Genomic DNA, 19,831 nt, shown 5'->3' on the forward strand with positions numbered 1-19,831 from the left:
ACTAGGTTAAGGTTTTGTTGCTGGAGATAATTTGTAAATGCATACATATTGCCTAGGTTGGGTATGAACAAGTCAGCATAAAGGATATTGAGCTGACTACATAGACAGACGTACCTAGAGTCATTTATGCACTTCTTCAGTCAAAAAATATTCAAATAATGACAGTCACTTTCCCAGGCAGTAGTGATATAGCAGTGAACAAAGTAGAAGAAAATCCCTTCCCTCACAGAGCTTACATTCTAGTTGGGGATAAATAAGTAAAATGTATAACAGATGGTGATAAGTTCCATGGACAAAAATAAAGCAGAAATGGATAGAGTTGGTTTCAGGGAGAGGATGGCAATTTGTCACTAAGATGACATATGAGCAAAGATCAAGACACTTGGCATCTGCGTATTCGGTGCATTGCCATTGTACCACCACAACCCTGTCACAGTGGGCAGCACCCTCATCGTCAACTTTTATGTAATTTTTATGATTGAAGATCATTTTTATATCCATTCTTGTATTTCATTCTTTGAGGCAGGTATAATATTCTATTAATTTTATATGTGAAAATAATAGAATGACGAGTGTTTTAATAACTTACACTTGGGAAAGGTAGGGTTAGGACTTCAACTCAACTCAGGTTGTTTGACTCTCAAGCTTACACCCTTATTACTGTACCACAATGACTCTGGGGATGGGTCACCACAGCTGAATGTCTCAGGACATTGTGTTAAGTGACAAACTCAAGTGAAGGTCACGAAAAAGAAAAGTGAAAGAATTTTGTATAATTTTGCTCAATTTGCTACTTTGCTATGATTTGGTCATATTTGTTTTCACAAATATACCTCAATAATTAAGTAGAGTACTATGCAAAGTAAATACACTTCATAAAATGATAATTATAATAATTAAATCCAATTTCACAGGTAGAATAATTAAATTACTTAACCCCTTGCAACTAGTCAGTGATATAGTCAGACTCAGATCTCAGTCTTAAACCTAATATTTCTCTTCATTAAATAAAATTACCTCCCCAAAATAATAATTACATCAATATCTGATGATTATCAAGTGGTTGCCATGTGCCAAGCCCTGTTCTAAGCTCTTTACTCATTTAGTCTTTACAACTACCAATCAGGTAAGTACTAGTTTCACCATTTTATAGAGAAGGAAACTGAGACAGCAAAGTTTAAGTCATTTGCCATTCAGATAACTAGGAAGACATTGAGCTGTTTTAGACCGGGAATGATGGCTCCAGGGTCCTTGCTCTCAACCAATAGATACTATTGTATTTAATAATAGATACGTTTCTCCTCAAGGACTTCACCAGGAGTGAAGTCAAATAGTTACCATCTTTGACTGAGATTAACCTCCAATCTGATACTTAATAATATTATAATTAAAGATAATTAAAGCAGCCTTCAATCTCATCTTCCTGGACTTATTTGGGAGACTCAAACTCACAATTGTCAGTGACAATTTAAAATAACGTTTGAATTCACATTGACTAATTCATTAACTTGTCCATCCCTTCAACAAATATTTATTAAAAGCCTACTGTTAACCAGAAACTCTACTAGAGAATGAAACAAAGATGTCTGCTCTCATCAACTTGTGCTCCTGTGTGGGAAATAAACAATAAACAATAAACATGATAAAAGTAAATTTTATATTATATTTTAAGTTCATAAATAGTGTGAACAAAAAAAGAAAGAAAAACCCCTAGTTGGTTTGGCTCAGTGGATTGAGCATCAGCCCATGGACTAAAGAGTAACGGGTTCCATTCTAGTCAAGGGCACATACCTTGGTTGTAGGCTCGATCCCTGGCTGGCCTGGTAGGGGTGAGTGCGGGAGGCAACCAACTGATATATCTCTCTCATATCTACGTTTCTCTCTCTCTGTCTCTCCCTCTTCCTTCCACTCTCTCTAAAAATTAATGAAAAAATATCCTTGGGTGAGAATTAACCAAAAAGAAAAAGAAAAGTAGAATTTGATAAGTGTGGGGAGAAGACAGTTTGCAATTAAAAACAAAATCACTTTAATATTCAAGAAACATAAAACAAACAAAGAAAGCTCTCAGTTCCAGAGTTGGTAGTTTAGGGAAAGTCAAAGAAAATTAGCCTTTCCAGTCTCCCATGGAAAAAGGGGGTGAGAGGATTCAGAATATCACTAGTGTGATACAGATGAGCTCTTTGGTAAAGTGACATTTGAATAAAAACATAATGAAGGAAAGAGAGTTAACCATGGAGAAGGAGGGAAGAGCCACTACAAAGCCCACAAGTATGATTATGACTGGAGTTCTGATCCCAGGCTGTAGAGGGATCAAGGGAGAGAAAAGTGGAAAACACTGTCAGAGAAATACATACGGATCAGATGATGAAGGATCTTGAAGGCCACTGCGAAGACCCTGGCTTCTGTTTAAGTACCACAGGGAACATTGCAAGATTCCTAGCAAAGGATTGACATGGTCTGACATTAAGTTTTAAAAGAATCGCTCTGTCTGCTTTGTTAAAAATAGACTGTAGTGAGATAAGAACAGAAACAGGGATGAGCAAGTGGGGTTTTGGAGTAATTTAGGTAAGAAATTATAGTGGTTCAGACCAGGGCAGTAACAGCAGAGTTGTAAAAGTGGTAAAGTTTTAAATATATTTTTAAGGTGGAGCCTACAATTTTTTAATGTCTTGGATGTGAGATATATGAGATATGAGAGACTGAGAATATCCAAACATTACTCCAATTTTATTTAACTGAATAACTATGAAGGATGGGACTTCCACTAACAAAAGTGAGGAAGGCTATGGTTGAAGTTGGTTTAGGGGTAAGAGCAGTAGTTCAATTTTAGGCATGTTAAGTTTAATATATCCATTAGTCATTGAGTAGATTGTTGGAAGCAGATGAATAAATGAGTCTAGAAGTCCAGGAGAAAGGAATGGATTGGAAATTCATATTTGGGAGCCATTGAAATATATATGGAATTAAAACCATGCTTCTGGACCCCAATAAAAAGAGAAAGTAAATAGAGAATAGAAGAGTACTGAACACTCACTTGCAATATTATGTAGCAAAGTGGTTGAGTAAAAATTAAAAAGAGAATTGGCAAAGGAGACAGAAATGAGATAGAGGAAAACCAAGAGATTGTGTGACCTGAATGCCAAGTGAAATTTATCAATTGTGTCAAATTCTGCTCATAGTTCTAGTAAGAGGGGGAATGAAAATTGACCATTGGACTTAGCCTCACTTTGACCATTAATGGAATGGCAACAGGTAGACGCAAGAAAAGCTGGATTCTAATATTATTTTATTCTAATTATTCTCATTATTAATTTCATGTATATGTCTCCTCATTAGTTTTTGGGCTTATGGAGAAAGAAGTCATACTTTATTTATCTTGATATTCTTCAGGCTTGATAAACAGTTTCTGATCAATATCAAATGTTCAGGAATTTTTTACCATTGAATGGATGAATAAAAATATTTGAATGTTCAACAGTTTTATCTTTAATGAAACTTAACTATATAGTTGGAGAAACAAAAATCTGATTAAAACTAAAACTATTATAGCCATTTAGAGGAAGGTGCATTCTTTGAGGACTGGGTGGTTAATTAAATAAATAGGATTTGAGTTGGACTTTAAACAAGTGTGTCAATGTGCAAAAAACAAACAAACAAACAAACAAAACACCCTTTATTTACTCTCAAAGACAATGTGCACTATCATTTTGCTTAATGACAATAACCTCTCTCTCAAAAAAAGGAAGAAAACAAATTGGCATTTACCAGTTAATTTGCTAAAATATTGATTTTCTTTAAAACTCTATTGCAATGCAGTATGGGATGTACTAGAAATCAAAAAGAGATTAACAAAATAACTTATATGCATATATTCATAACCCATAAACACAAACAATAGTGCAGTGAAGGCCTGGGAGTAGAGCAGGGTGAAGGAGGTTAATGGGGGGAAGAGGGAGATATTTTTAATACTTTCAAAATTAAGACAAATTATTTTAAAAATGATAAATAAAAACTCAGATTCACTTCTTACTTTTAGCTCAACAATCAGATATGTAATATGTTATGGGCTGAATTTTGTCCTCCACTCCCCCCTCACCCCCCAAAAAATAAACTCCACAGATTCATGAATAAGTCCTAAGCACCAGTATTTTAGAACAGGACTACAGTTTGAGATAGGATCTTCCTAGAGGTTATTAGGTTTAAACAAAGTCATTGGGTGGGCCCCAATTCAATATGATGGCTGTCTTTATAAGAAGAGAACATTTGGACAAAGACATATACAGAGGGAAGACCATGTGAAGACACAGGGAGAAGATGGCCATCCACAAGCCAGGGAACAGATTCCCTCTCACAAACCTCGGAAGGAACCAGCTCTGTTGACACCTTGATCTTGGATCTAGGCTTCAGAATTGTGAGGAAATGCATTTCTGTTTTTTAAGCCACACACTTCGTTACAGAAGCCCTAGAAAACTCACGCAGAGCATAAAGCTAACATGGCTCCTCTTTTGTATTTACCTACAAAAAGAAAGGAAGATTCCCCAAGAGCATGGAAGGTAAACTAGGAAGTTATTCAGTTTCTTCTGTTAGCAATGACTTTCCTATTTGCTTGGATGCTGCAGTCCTGATTTAGCTTGTACAGTATTCAACTGTACAGAAGTTGTACACCCTGAGAAGGAAGATTCATTTGATGTGAACCCCAATGGCAAATTAGTCTGTTGAGATGGACTCTCCATTTATTATTTATAAATAATAAAAGTCTAGTAGCCATTTGCTAATAGGTGCTCCTCACATACTCTGTTTACCTGGGAAACCCTCAGACTGAACTCTCATCTTCTGTGGAAAGGAATCGGGGAGGCAAGATAAGCAAGTTTGGGATTAGCTAGACTGGATAATTTCAGTGGCCCCGGGGGTTATAAAGGCTGTTAGTGGTTGTGTGGTGCCTGGCTCTGGGGTGATTAGGACAAGGGGATAGTGGTCCTGGAGTAGAAGAGTCTAATACTGGAGGTGGTTGGGTGTGGGATCTGGATTAGTTTGTTTGGATTGAAAGGGGTGCTCTGGGGCAAGTCCTGTGCTAATTTGAGATATTAGCTAATCCAAGGAGGGGCTGTCCCTCCAGGATCAGCAAGGTCTCGGATGTCAACATGGCGGAATACATAAAATAAAAAGACACGCTTAATACATAGGAATTGCTTCCCTTCCTAGTAATTTTCTTAGTGTGGACAAAAAGAGGGCCACATACTAAACCTGACAAAGGCAAGGGAGGCAGGCATGGCAGGCCCTACAAACTCAGAGATTGAAAGTAACCACATAGGATGGTCGTAACATAAAAATTCCTAACTGAAAGCAGGCCATGGCGGGTAGTGACGTCCTAAGCCTGTAGCTTCCTTGACCAAGGTCAATCTTTACCTTAAGTGAGCCTGTCTACTGTCTTTTTGCATCTAAGATAATATACCTTTGAAATGTCAGAGTAATCTTTTCCAGACCCTTTAGGGCACAACCACCACACCAGACCAAGAGACCACAGAACGCCTCATTGTTATCTCATTCCCAGCATACCATCTCTATGTGCTGTAAATGTTCATTGTTAACGATCCTGTACCCACCAATGTAAAAGAAGTATTTGTCTCTGTTTTACTCTTTATCCAACCACAGAGATTTCCCCATTTTGCTTTCTCCTGTCCCCTTAATCTGCCAGCAATGGATTTCATGTAACCTTTACTTCTCCTCCTTTTATTCTAAATGTATACAACTGTCATTCTCTGGAGCATTTTCCCAACATACAGAAAACCAAAGGAGTGGACATAATGGGAACTTGAATTCCAAAACTCTTTAAGAAGCAAAGAGTTCATTATCCAGGAAGATCTGTGCTGATGCCCTTTACCCTAAATGGCCAAGCTCCCAGGTCCTCCAACTAAATCTTGCCTCACTAGCATTTCCACATACCTGTTCCCCCTAAACCCTTAAAAACTTCCTGAACACTGGATAGGTAGTTTGGGCTTTTGAACATTAGCTTCCCTTCTCCTGAGTGGTGCCATTCAAAATAAATTAGCCCATCTTTCTCTGCTGTAATTCTTAGTCTTCAGTGTTTGTCTCTGCTAGTGCCAGGTGGATCAACTCTTTCTGTTTGGTAACATATTAAACTATGTAAATATCTTAGAGCCAACTTTGAGAGTTCATTAGCTATTTAGGTTTATTGAACACTGGACAAAATATAAAGAATTCTATTCTCCTTCCTGCTTTTGCCTGATATTGAGATTAGGTGCATTAACTTCAATACCGTCGGGATGATTTGCTTCTTCCAATGAAATACTCAAGATAACACCAGCCATATAAACATAGGCTCTTAAAATGTATTGAGATTATAGAATTTACTGAAATAGAGAATAGTACTGAGTTATCCCCAGTCAATCTGTCCTAAAGCTGCAGAGTGAGAAGTAGGTTTTCTCCAAGACTGTGATTAAAGATAAGAGAGTCATGTCTGATTCTCATTTCCATGTGCTACATTCCCATCTTCTGGGTGATGCTAGGACAAGTTGAGAAATAATCAACAAAAATAGAAATTTCTGGTATGGAATCATAAAACAGATTGCCATTTCATTTGGTACATATTAGAAGCAACTATCTAAAATTATTAAAATTAAAATTATTCAGAGGATATACCCTATCTGCTTATGATAATATACTCTTGTAATAAAATGAAAATTGTAATTTAATATTTTTTAAAACTCTGGAGACTAGCCCTAGCTGGTTTGGCTCAGTGGAGAGAGTGTTGGCCTACGGACTGAAGGGTCCCAGGTTCTGGTGAAGGGCACATGGTTGGGGGCTCGATCCCCAGTAGGGGACATGCAGGAGGCAGCCGGTCAATGATTCTCTCTCATCATTGATATTTCTATCTCTCTCTCCTTCTCCCTTCCACTCTGGAATCAATAAAAACATATTTAAATGAATGAATGAATAAATAAATAAAAACTATGGAGACTCTTTGTGTTCACTGATCTGGATTGACAAGGTGACCCACACATTGTGGGAGCACACAAATATACACATGCACACAAACACACAAACACACATTCATGAAATTAAATGTTAATGCTAGAGGGGAAGAGAAAGGAGAAAGAACACAGAGTCCTATATTGTTAAATTCATTGTTATGGAGCGTCTTTGGGTTTAAAATAAGCTGCTATCATTTATAGAATTTCTCTTCCCATAACTACTGGAGGGTTTTGAAGAAGCCACATGTCAGTTGAAAAATGTATCCCTTTACTTTTTCAAGTGGTGCCAAAAGGTGTTAAGAAAGAATATTAAATTGCAACAGGCTCTTCTCTAAATTCATTAGAACAGCTGATCTAAAACTACTAAGTCAAGCAGAACCTTACTCAGAAGAAGTTGTATCATATTACATGTACAAGTCTAGTAAGTATCCTTAAATGTGGTATTTATATTTAAAATACATAAAGTACCAGAAGACTAGCACAAAATTATTTCTCTAGCTAAATAACTACTGCAGTTCTTCATAAATCAAGGTGAAGCTGGAGTTATGAACATACAGAAGGCCATCATGATTAGTAAGAAGGGGTGGAGATGAGATAAGTTATTACAAAGCTATGCCACATTCCTGGCCTGCCATGGTACTGATTACTAAGGATATGGACTAGGACAACAGTGTGGTGTGACTGAGATGATGTGTGGAATAGAAGAAGCTTCTGTTCAGGAGATGAGGCAAAGGGAGTGTAGATTTTGGATAAACCCTCATAGGAATGTAAACCACAGACCTAGGTCTTAATAGTCATCTGCTATGTTAATACGTGTTCCTATTTGAAAGAAAACCTCAAATATATCTTTGATCTAGATCAGCAGTCTCCAATAGAAATATAATGTGAGCCAACTTTTTGATTTAGCATTTTCTAGTAGCTACATCATTAAAAGTAAAAAAGAAACAAGTGAAATGAATATTAATTATACATTTTACTTAATGCAACAAAGCCAAAACATTCAACATGCTGATATGTTGAAATTATTGAGATATTTTACCTTCTTTTTTTCCATATAAAGTTTTGAAATCAAGTGTTGTTGGTTTTTTTTTTTTTTTTTACACTTAAAGCACATCTCAATTCAGATTAGCCACATTTCAATCCTCAATAGCCATATGTGGTTAGTGGTTACCATTTGTGGCTATTGACAATACATATATAGATATTAGAATCTATTTTGAGGAATCCTTAGAAGGCAAATGTATGTTTTAAAAAGAAAAAACTAGTGAAACCTAATGAATGTTGTGTATCAACCTAAAACTTCTACTCTTGGTGACACCCACCCCATATTTGTTGCCAAAATTTGAGGTTTTGGAGATTATAAAGTTGATATAAAAGATCTTTGGACTCTCACCCTGGCTCTAACCTTGGCTGAGATTAGCTTCTTTGTTAGTGGATCTGAACTATCTTTGATTATGGTTATACTACCCAGGGAGATGATCCAGGGAACTCATCCCAGTATCAGATACCTCATGAGTATGCATTGATTCACAATTAAACCCTTAATACCAAACAAACAAACAAAAAAAATACATTGACTTCTAGGTAACACGGATTATCTACGAAACTCATGCATTCAATTAATGTAACTTGTACATTTTTTCAGTTACACTGGGCTTCACATTCAATATTGCTGACACATTTAACTATGTGGAAAATTACTGTGTGTCCATAATTGTGACACTTTGGGGGCTTTTAAAGATTTTAATCTTTCCTTCTCTCAAAAATTTATTTAAGAAGTGCTTACCATGTTCATAGATAGCAAAACACTGAGAGCAAGACAGGAGAAGTATGAATTTATGTCACTAGTCACTTACAGTTTGGTTAAGAGGAAGATACACATCAAATTAATGTATATGATTAGTGTAAAAATTACATTAAAAGAAAAGGGAGAAATTCATTAGCCTTGGATTTGTCAGGAAAGACTTCATGGAGAGATTCAAACTTATAATGGTCACAAGGATAATTTGGTTGGATTGACAATTCAGGACTGTGGAAAGAGTTTCAACAGAGGAATAAAACTGAGTCTTTCCACTGTATGTTCAGTGGATGGTAATAAGAACAGCCTAAATTAATTGGAATTTTGTGTCAAGGGATAATGATAATGGCTAGTATTGAATGTATGAATGGATATACATATGTGAACATACATATATGAATGAATAGATACATATATTCACAACAAGCCTATAAAACCTACTATTAATATTTCCCTTTTATAGATGAAAAACTGAAGTACAAAGATGTTAAATATCTAAGGTTTTTTTTTAGAGCTGGAAGATATATGATGAGTTTGGGTTGGCACTTTGAATTCAGAATAATGGTAGAAAAGTCAAGTGTCAAAGGCCTGTGTAATGAGAACATCCATATAAGACTGAGACTAGAAATGTTATCTTGGGAATGAAGTTTATATTATTAATTCACTATAAGAAAGCATTTAAAGAGAAGAATAGTGAAGGTCAAGGTCTGTGCTATGAAAAATACTAAAAGTGGGAAAGGGAATAAAAGAGATAGGAAAGATAGATGACCCACAAGGAAAGTACAATATGATAGAAGCCAAGGAAGGAATAATGGAAAACTATATCAACTGGTGCATGAAGAGCAAGAAAAATAAGTTTAAAAAAACCCACACAAAACCCATGGGATCTATTTAAAAGAAAAGAGGAATTCAATAGAATGTGAAGGCAGTTCTCAGTGAAATAGGAAAAAATGGAATGTAAGTAAGGAAGCAATGAGAATGAACTTTAGTCTTAGAATTCTGGTATGGTACAACAAAGAAGAGAAGTGTAAAGCTAAAGAAATAGTGACACCTCTGAAAAACTTCATTAACAAACTACATCACCAAATAGTTGTTGAATGGGGATGAATGTGTTAGCTAGGTCCTCCAAGTTACTTCCTTAAGCACAGAAAGAAAGATGAAAAGAAACGGTAGGCAATGGTGGCAGACACATTAGTGAAAAGAGGGCAGTCTATGCAGCCTGCAGAGAAAGTATGCTTTTTTTTTTTTAATTTTCACCTGAGGATACATTTTTATTGATTTTTAGAGAGAGAGGAAGGGGGGAGAGATAAAAAGATATTGATGTCAGAGAGAAACATTGACTGGACTGGAGGTTGAACCTGCAACCTAAGCATATGTCCAGACCTGGAATTGAACCTGCAACCTTTGGTGTACTGGACAACGCTCCAGTCAACTGAGCCACCCAGCCAGGATGAGAAATTTTACTTTTTAAACTAGCAAAATCATCTTCCTACAGTTAAGAACCATTGAGTGGGATTGGGAAATTATTTGATAAAAAAAAAACTGATAGAGAATTGATATGAATAAGTTATAGTTGAATATTGGGAAATGTTTAATTGTGATTTGACACCATGCTTTCATAGTAGGTAACGTCTTCATGGCTTTCCATTTTCCCCAACAAAAGTTTCAACTAGAAATGGAAAGAGAAACTGGCAGTTAAAATATAGTTCACCCTGGGTGGTGAGCTCAGTGGTTAGAGCATCAACCAGTTCACCAAAGGATCACAGGTTAGATTCCCAGTCGAGGGCCTGTACCTGTGGGTGGGAGGCAACCAATCTCTCTCTCTCTCTCTCTCTCTCTCTCTCTCTTTCTCTCTCTCTCTCTGTCTCCACTTCCTTCCCTCCCTTTCAATTTTCTAAAAATCAATGGAAAAAATATTCTTGGATGAGGAGTAACAATAATAACAAAAAATTCATGTACTCACTATAAAAAAGCCTTATAAAAATAATCATATAATGATCTAGTGAGCAGAAATAAATAGCTGATAATCATAGGTTGCTTTGAAATATTATACTGTTTTCCAACTATTCTCCACCTGATCTGAAGGTGTATTCATCTAAGGATTCAGGGATGTTTGATTAGGTTTTAAGTGTATGGTTTATATTTATTTGAATCATAGGAGAAGATAATATATTTTTCAAGGAGGTAGATGAGTCAAAAGGTAGGAATAATTCTGAGTATCTCAGGGTCTGTCACTGAAAAGGTCTTTTTGGCCCATGCACACAACCCTGAGATGTAAGACAAAAAATAAAAAGAGTGAAACTTGAAAGATTTTACATTAGTGGTAGTTTCATTGAGGATAGGAATATCTTAGGAACACAGGTCAAGTTCAACACTACTGGATTGTCAGTAGTGATATGACAAATATGAATAGCAGTGCCTTTTGTGAGCAGAATTAAATGTGGGAGATGATGCAAAGAGAAATGCAAGAGAGGAAGAAATTGACAGTATCTATTTGAAGTCAAAGAAATACCTCATTGAACACACTCTAGACATCTCCTGAGAATAGTCATGAATCTTTGGACATATTTGAAGATGCTAAGGTTCCTGAAAAACAAGAGAAAACTGAGCTTTTATTTGACTATTATGACCTTAATAACCTCCAGGCATAAATTAGAAAATAAGTTAAATTAAGCAATATTAGTGGTAATTAGAGGCAGAAAAATTTATTAATCTGAGTAACTACAGAATATTTGGCATAGAGATCATAAATTTTTAAAACAAAACTGTTAATATTTAGACAAGATATCATTTTATCTCTCCATTTCATATTAAGTACATCAATATACAAAGCTCACTGACTGGAAGGGAACCAAACCACTTGTGAATTTTTTTCATTTCTTAGTTAGACTGCTAATTACTACATGCAAAATATCAGTTGCACAATTACATTGAAGTATAATGGCAAGTCACTTAAACCCAAGAAATCATAAAATAGTAATCTATATCTTCAGAAGGATGAATGTTTCTGTAGTATGCAACTGAGGAAAAAATTAAAGACCTATCTATAAAAAATAATAAAATAAAATCAAGTTGATTTGTAAGGGCCAGAACCAGAAGCATCTGGTTGCCAGTTAAATATAATGAAACTTAGAACTTGACTTTAGAAAGAAGGAAAGGTCCCCAAAAATATTTTAGGAAATACATAAAAATTACACCTATTCTAAAAGTATTTTTTGAACTGTTGATTTATAATTGTTAATTAAAAGGGAATAAAAATATGATTTTAAGCTAAAATTACATTCTACCTTCCTAGATCTTGGTGAGTGAGAAGTAAAATAAGGTAAACAGGTAAGAAGCCAAAGGTTGTAAATATCACTCTACTAGAGGAACTTTTGGGCAAGAAATCATGTATTTCATATAAGGCAAAATAAATAGAGGTCAGTTCAAGGAGCAATTGCATTAAAAATTTAGAACTGTGCAGATGCCTTGAGTTATAAGAAATTGCCCAATTTAAACACATGGTAGCACAGTTCTGTACTAATAGAAGATGCCGAGTAAATACTTATTAAGGAAAGACTAGACCCCATACTAATTTGTCCAAAATACCTTCCTTATGTGTGTAATTTATCATTAGATCAATAGATAACCAAAAAGTTACACATCAAGAGAAAAAGAGACTCAGAGAGGCAGCCAAAGAAATGCCCGACAGTGAGAAAAGCAAAGGAAAACACAGACAGCCAGTCAGATAAACTGTTAATAAGAGGAGTGCCAAGATTTCCATATGGGCAGAGCGGTAACACTGTATGTAGATGTACACTAAGCATTTTAATGGCCAAATTTTACTAGAAACTGAAAACAGTAGGTACTAGACAACAGTGTGCTCATTATTATTTTTCCTTGAGCCAAACACACATATAAAAGGGGGGAAAATGCTATCCATTGGAGCAAAACCAAAAGGGAGAATTTTTAATGAGTTTAATATATCCCAAGTAAATGATACTGTTCCCAGAATAATTAGCATCTTAGAACATCTGTTATCTCATCAGAGAAAACAAAATCTAATTTTATTTCCTGATATTCTAAAACATTTATAAACCTCCAAATGACACCTTCGTGCTGTGAAGAAATATACAGCGCAAGGTAATTGCAGTTGCAAAACTAAATGGAGCTGGGAGAGGCAAGTATTTTATTGGACATTGCTATTAGACATTAATTTGCTATTAATTAATGCAGACTTGGCAGCTGGGCTGCATACCTATGAACCCTAAATTCCTATTGTGTATATATGTGATAAAAGCTTAAAAACACAGTAAGACCACAGGAATGTTTTCATTTTGTATGTCCTTTAACAACTTGTGTAATATACCTTGGGTTCTCTCATTATATAAAATCCAGTGAGATGAAACTCTGAGGCCTTGCACCTCAGAGACACAAGAACATGCCTCCTGTCCCAATAAAAGATGGTAGTTCTTCAGGTAACACATGTTCCCAGTCCCCCAGTTATGCGACACTCAGCTTAGGACTACAGTCGGCAAACTGCGGCTCGCAAGCCTAATGCGGCTCTTTGGCCCCTTGAGTGTGGCTCTTCCACAAAATACCACGGCCTGGGTGAGTCTATGTTGAAGAAGTGGCGTTAGAAGTTGAAGTTTTAAAAATTTGGCTCTCAACAGAAATTTCAATCGTTGTACTGTTGATATTTGGCTCTGTTGACTAATGAGTTTGCCGACCACTGGCTTAGGACAAGAAAAATTTTCTCTACAGAGGCCAGTCTTAAAGGTAAAACTGCTAATTGTCTCCCAATATGTATTTTTTCATTCTTATAAATAGTAATATAAGCTAAGTTTTATATGGGCACATGGCTATATAAGAGACCAGAGAACAGATGGTGAGAAAACAAAAATAGATAATGAGCTGATAAAGTTCAGGAAAGGAAGGGAAGAAAATAATAAAAACAACAGAGAAATTAAGACAAAATTAGACACTACATCGCAAAGCATGGGAGTATTGGAAGATAAAAGAAAAAATTTTTTAAAGAGAGTGCAATGGTTTTTATGAAATGATATATATATGAAAATCAGACAAAGGAATACACAAAATATTAAAATATCAATTATAAAGAAATTTTCCAAAAATAGAGAAGGAATTGAATTTATGGATACAAATGACATACCATATATCAGGATCATTTCATAGTGAAATGTATCCTAATTACATTACTGTTTTGTAAAATCAAGAAAAATTCTTTGGGTTGGCAGGCAGCACATCTGAATAATTTCTATGTGGCTAAATATCAGTCTGATCTCAGTTTTCTCTACTACAATATCCAACATAAAAAAATAGCAGAAGAAAATGATGACAAGCTCCACAAAAACAATCATCCAAAAATTAACACCCATATTTTTGAACAAGCAAAACCAAGGAATATTGCTATGAGCTCATCTTGACAATGTGACTTGGGTAATAATTTTTCCAACAGGAAAAAAAATGGGAAAATTACATTAAAGTGATTAAAATAAACATTGACTCTATTTAACGAAAACATATGGGAAGACAGGGTTATAGAACTTTTTATAAATGTTATAAATCCTGACAATGTAATAGTTGAGAAAAATAGGCAAGTTAAGAAAAAGAGATTGGAAAATGTTTTTAAATGTAAAGTTACTTTTCTCTTATAGCTAGTTAAAAAACTATATACCTTAAAATCAATCAGTTGGATAAGTTTTAGTTTATTTAGCAACATATAAGTACACACTAAGAAATATAACACTGTTAACTAAATTGGGTGAGGAGAAGGAGAAACATGGTAAAATAATCATTGTCCCTTCTAGAGTAAATAGCTATTTGTGTAAAATATAGAGAATTAAGAATTTCACAGAAATTACTAGGTTAAAGGTATTTTCTTGAGTAAATGTAAAATTTTTTTATTACCAAAAGAAACACATGCAAAGCAAAGACCGATCCAAAAAGCAAAATACATTAAATAATCCTATACAAACTGAAAGCATAATGTAAAAGAACATGAAATAATTACATCAACCATAAAAACATATTGTTAATGGGTTAATCTCAACTATTACATATGAAAGAAACTAACAAATAGGAAAACAAAGTGAGACCCAATTATATGTTGAACCCAAGAGATTTCCTAAAAAAAAAATTTAAAAAAAAATGTATCAACTGCGCAAAAACCTCAATATGTTCCAAAAGAATATAATTTGTATATAAAGTATTTTCCAATAACCATTAAACAAGAAAATGAGGAGAAAGAGCTAAGAAACTAGAAATGTAAAACAAATCACCTTTCTTTTCAAAAAACACAAGTGAAAGATGAAATCAAAACTAAAATTTTAGAATATGTAGATAAATATCAGTATTAAAATAATTGCCTAGCAAAACTCATGGGAGATACCTGGTAGAGCCTTGAAGAATAATTCTACTTTAAATATTTATGTTATAACAACTACATATAAAAATCTTTGAAAAAGCATAGCACCAAAACCCAGGAAAAGCAAAATTGAGGAATTAATAAAAATACAAGTTGAAATAAATGAACTAGCAAAACACTAAAAAACTATCAGATAAAATTGGTTGAAATCATTATTGGAAATAGCAATAAAATAAACCATTAGCTAAATGAAGGGGGGGGAAAGATTCATGAGAAATTACTTAGCTTAACTTTATGAAAATGCATTTTAAAATCTGGATAATGCGATAAATATTCTAGATAATATAATTTGTCAAATGTCATAAGAAACAATAGAAAATTTTAACCACTCATTTACATAGAAAATATAAAGAAGGCTGTCAGAATGCTACCATGACAATAGTACCTCATGGTTATACAAGTCATTCTAAAGATGGTTCCAAAGTGGTTCACTAACTTTAGTGTATATAAGAATCATTTGGAAAGCTTGTTAAAACACAGATGGCTGACCCCAATCCCAGAGATTCTGACCCAGTATGTCTGGGACAAGGCCCTGAATTTGTATTCCGACCAAGTTTCTGTATCAGTGGTTCTCAACAGGTGGAGCTTCTGTCCAGCAGAGGCCACTTGTCAATGTTTGGCAATTATTTTTTTGTTGTGGCGACGGTGTGGGAGGGTACTAATGGCATTTGGTAGGTAGAGGCCATTTGGTAGGTAGAGGCCAGAGATGCTTCTACACACCATACCACACATAGAACAGTCCCTACAACATAGAATTATCCTGCCCGAAATGTTAACAGTGTTGAAATTCTAGGTGTTGTTAATTCTACTGGTCTCTACATTACACTTTGAATAGTACTGTTCTAGAGCAAGAGTCAACAAACGTTTTCTCTAAAAAATCAGATGGCAAATATTTTAAGACTTGTGGGTGACATACAGGTTCTGTTGCACACACTTTGCTTATTTTTACTATCTTTTAAAAACATAAAAACTATTCTTAGCTCACAGATTGTACCAAAACAGATCCTTTTATAAATAGTAGGAATACAAATTTGGTTGTAGAATACAGATACAAAGAATATAAATTCTTCCATAAAATGATAAATATATATTTTACACTTAAACCTAGTTATCAAGATTAATGCAAATTGTAGCAGGTCATTAAAATCAGAGACAATAAAAGCCCCTTCATTATCACCACTTTGGTTCACATTTCTAGTGATGGTAGCCAATGTAATTATACAAAATAAATTATTCTTCTAAAGGTTGTCAAGCAAAATATAGTAGAAACAGCTGGATGATCACCATATCTATTTTTCTTACTTTTCTTGTGTACATATATAAGCTAAATTTCCCAATAGGTAAGGTCATATAATTGAGTTCTACAAAGCAGAACATGAGCAGAAGTGAGGTGTACTAATTCCAAGTCTGTCTAATAAAAACATTCCATGTCATCTTGATTCTTTCTTCCCACATCTGCCTGCTGGATACAGAAAAACCAGTGTAGCATTCTGAGGCCTGAGAATGGGAGTTGGCAAACTATGGCTCATGAGCCAGATTTGGCCCCCACCTGTTGTTAATTAGGTTTTATTGCACAGCCATGCTTTTTCATTTACGTATTGTCTGTGGTTGTTTTCAAGCTACAACAATTATTGAGAAGTTGTGATAGAGATCGCATGGTCAGCAAAGCTTAAAATATTAACTGTCTAGCCCTGTACAGTAAAAAGAAATAAAAAATAAAAATTAAAAACCCATGCCCTAAGATGATGGAAATAGAAAATAGAAGAAGCTTATATTCCTGAATTACTCCTTGAGTAGAGCTGTCTGACCCTATCATACTGTATTTGTGCATGTAGTAAAATAAAACTTTATTTAGTTAAGTCACTGAGATTTACTGTTTATTTCAGAAGCCAACTAATGCTGACTACTTTGGGAAGGTAAACTTATGAGCAAATATGATTGCTTACCTATAATGTTCAAGGGAATCAACTGAATGTTTGTGAAAAATGAGAAAAAAATATATGAAGGCAACTGGATACAAAATTAATTAAAAGAATCAATAATATCCATACATATATGATAATCCATTTTATATATATAATCACCAGTAATGGTTAAAAAAAAAAGAACCTTCTCCATAAAATTGAAACAAAAATAAGAAGTAGCTACATTAAATTTAACCTGAATTTGGAAGATCTATTTGAATAAAACATTGCTTGGAGAAGAATTGGGACATATATATTGATTAAAATATTTAAATTATTTTAAAAAGTCAAATTCTTTTTCATGTTCCTTACTGCCTTTGATTCGATTTTTTAATCAAAATTAGCTGTCCAAAGTGATTTGACCTTTATGGAATAAGCACATTTAAGTTTATGCCACAGGTTTCTTCTCTTCTGAGGTGGGTTTCCTTTCTGCAGGCTTCTCAGCTGCTGGTTTCTTGGTAGCTGCAGCCTCTTTTCCCACCAAAGGCTTCTGCTTCATGAGGCCAACAGCCTTCTTTCCTTTCGTCCCTACCACAGGCTTCTTGCCTGGAACCCCTTCTCATCTGCTTTGGCTTCTAGCGCTGCTGCTGCTTTATCCAGCCCAAGCTGTGGTTCTTGGCCCGAAGAAGAATGGGGTTCCGGTGCATGGGCCGGGGTTTATAGGGGCTTAGCTTCAACACGATTTTCAGATTTTCCAGTTCTTCTTCAGGACTCTGTGATGAACCTACTTGTGTGGTGCTTGGTGGGCTCGTTGAGTCTCTGGGCTTTTCAAGATTCTGCTCAGGTCTGTGTTGAGCATCTTATGCATGGGAAGGTGGTAGTTACTCTTGAGGGCGGCAGCTTTACTCCAGGTGCCATACAAATCCTCTAACTTGCTGGAAGCACTTTCAGTCCAAACTCAGAAACATGTCCACATGCCACCAGGAGCAAGTTTCAAAATGTTCAGTTTGCTTAACATTAAGTAGAGTAATTCCAGGGATGTTTCTGAAGGCTTTGATGATACCATTGTCTTCCTTATAGATGATGCAAAGTCCCCTGCACTGGATACAATGGTTTCTCATGTTGCCCTTGCCAGCTCTCATTCACGGAGGGGCAGAGACCTTTTTGATATCATTCCAGGCCTTAAGTTTCTTAAGAAGCATAAGAGCCTCCTTGGTTTTCTTGTAGCCTTCAACTTTATCTTCAACCACCAAAGGATGTCCAGGAACTTCCTCAATATGATGACCTTTAGACATGACTAGTGCTGGTAGGGCTGAGACAGCCGGGGCAGAGCAGATGTGTATTGCTTCTGTGTTGTGTTCACTCTGTGGTGCCAATGGTGCCAGGTTTTGGTTGGTGCAAACATGTGGCCCCCACAACACACATCCCAAACCACCCTGGCCATAATGATGAATCTCACCACCATAAACTCTGGGAATTTGAGCCATAGCTCTGCCAGTACCCCAAGACTCAGCATTGGTTTGATGACCTGCCACTTCACTGACCGGATAGGGCTGTCTATTTATTTGGCGCAAGTTGGTATGAACAAAGTTCACAATATCTGGTCAAATGGGAGTCTTGAACACAGCAGGCTCTGTGTACACCGATGTCAATGGATGAGCATACGTCATGGTGTGGCGAGAAGGCCACACTCCTCTCAACTCGGTGGCTCCCACAGGAAAAGGCTAAAGATGTCAGTTTTTACTAAGTCAATGCAGAAATTTAACTTCTTGGGATATTTTCCCCCAATTAGACAAGCTTATTATGTACTTTATACAGAAAAAGCAACATGCAGAAGTAATTAGCCTTACATCTTATACCAGATGGATCAATGATGTTAAAGTGGAAAAAGAAAACATAAAAGTACTAGAAGAAACCATGAAAAACATCTTTTAATAATTTCAGAATGTGAAATACCTCCCCAGATATGATACAAAACTCAGAATCCACAATAAGAGAGGGGGAAAAAATGAAAATTTCAACTCTAGAAACACCACCAATATCTGTGTATCTCTTTTATATATACATAGAGAGATAGTACACACACACCACACACACATATACACACTCACCATACACATGTATGTGTGTGATAGAATAAACTGTCAAAGAAAAACAACAAATTAGAAAATATATTAGCAATAGGTATCATAGACAAAGGCTCATTTTCTTAATGTAGTAAAAGTTCCTAGAAATCAAATAAAAATGAATATTTTAAAAAGAGAATTAAATGTGCAAACATGCAAAAACAGTTTAATCTCATTTATAATAATATATGGCTAATGGTAGTGTAAAAAAATTGATGAAACTCCTACAGGTGACAATTTGCAAAAATCTATCATATTAAAAATTACTTTCCATTTTTAGAAATTTATCTTAGTAATACATTTTACATGTGCAAAAGTATAATTTGTAATAGCAGAATATTGCAAATAATCAAATACTTATCAAGACAGGGCTGATTAACTAAATTAGGGTACATCTATATAATAAAATGTTATATAGCAGCTATAGAAATGATGAAGGCCCTTGTATGCAGATAGATAGATAGATAGATACCTAATAGATAGATATACACAAAATCAGACATATTTTTATGGGAAATAAAAACAAGGTAAAGAATAAAATCTATAGTTTGCTGCATTTTTATAAAAAAGAGGAAAAACACACA

At 35.1% G+C, this 19,831-nt stretch overlaps 1 pseudogene across 1 annotated transcript; it reads right to left on the reverse strand.

Annotated features, from left to right (window-relative positions):
* Nucleotides 1-17,569: 17,569 nt before the first annotated feature.
* Nucleotides 17,570-18,791, reverse strand: LOC307092622 (large ribosomal subunit protein uL4-like; annotated as a pseudogene). The gene has a single exon. The product of its transcript is annotated as a large ribosomal subunit protein uL4-like (transcript).
* Between the last annotated feature and the right edge of the window lie 1,040 nt (nt 18,792-19,831).

This window comes from Cnephaeus nilssonii (assembly GCF_951640355.1).
Source record: "Cnephaeus nilssonii genome assembly, chromosome: 1".
NCBI classification, from domain to species: domain Eukaryota; kingdom Metazoa; phylum Chordata; class Mammalia; order Chiroptera; family Vespertilionidae; genus Cnephaeus; species Cnephaeus nilssonii.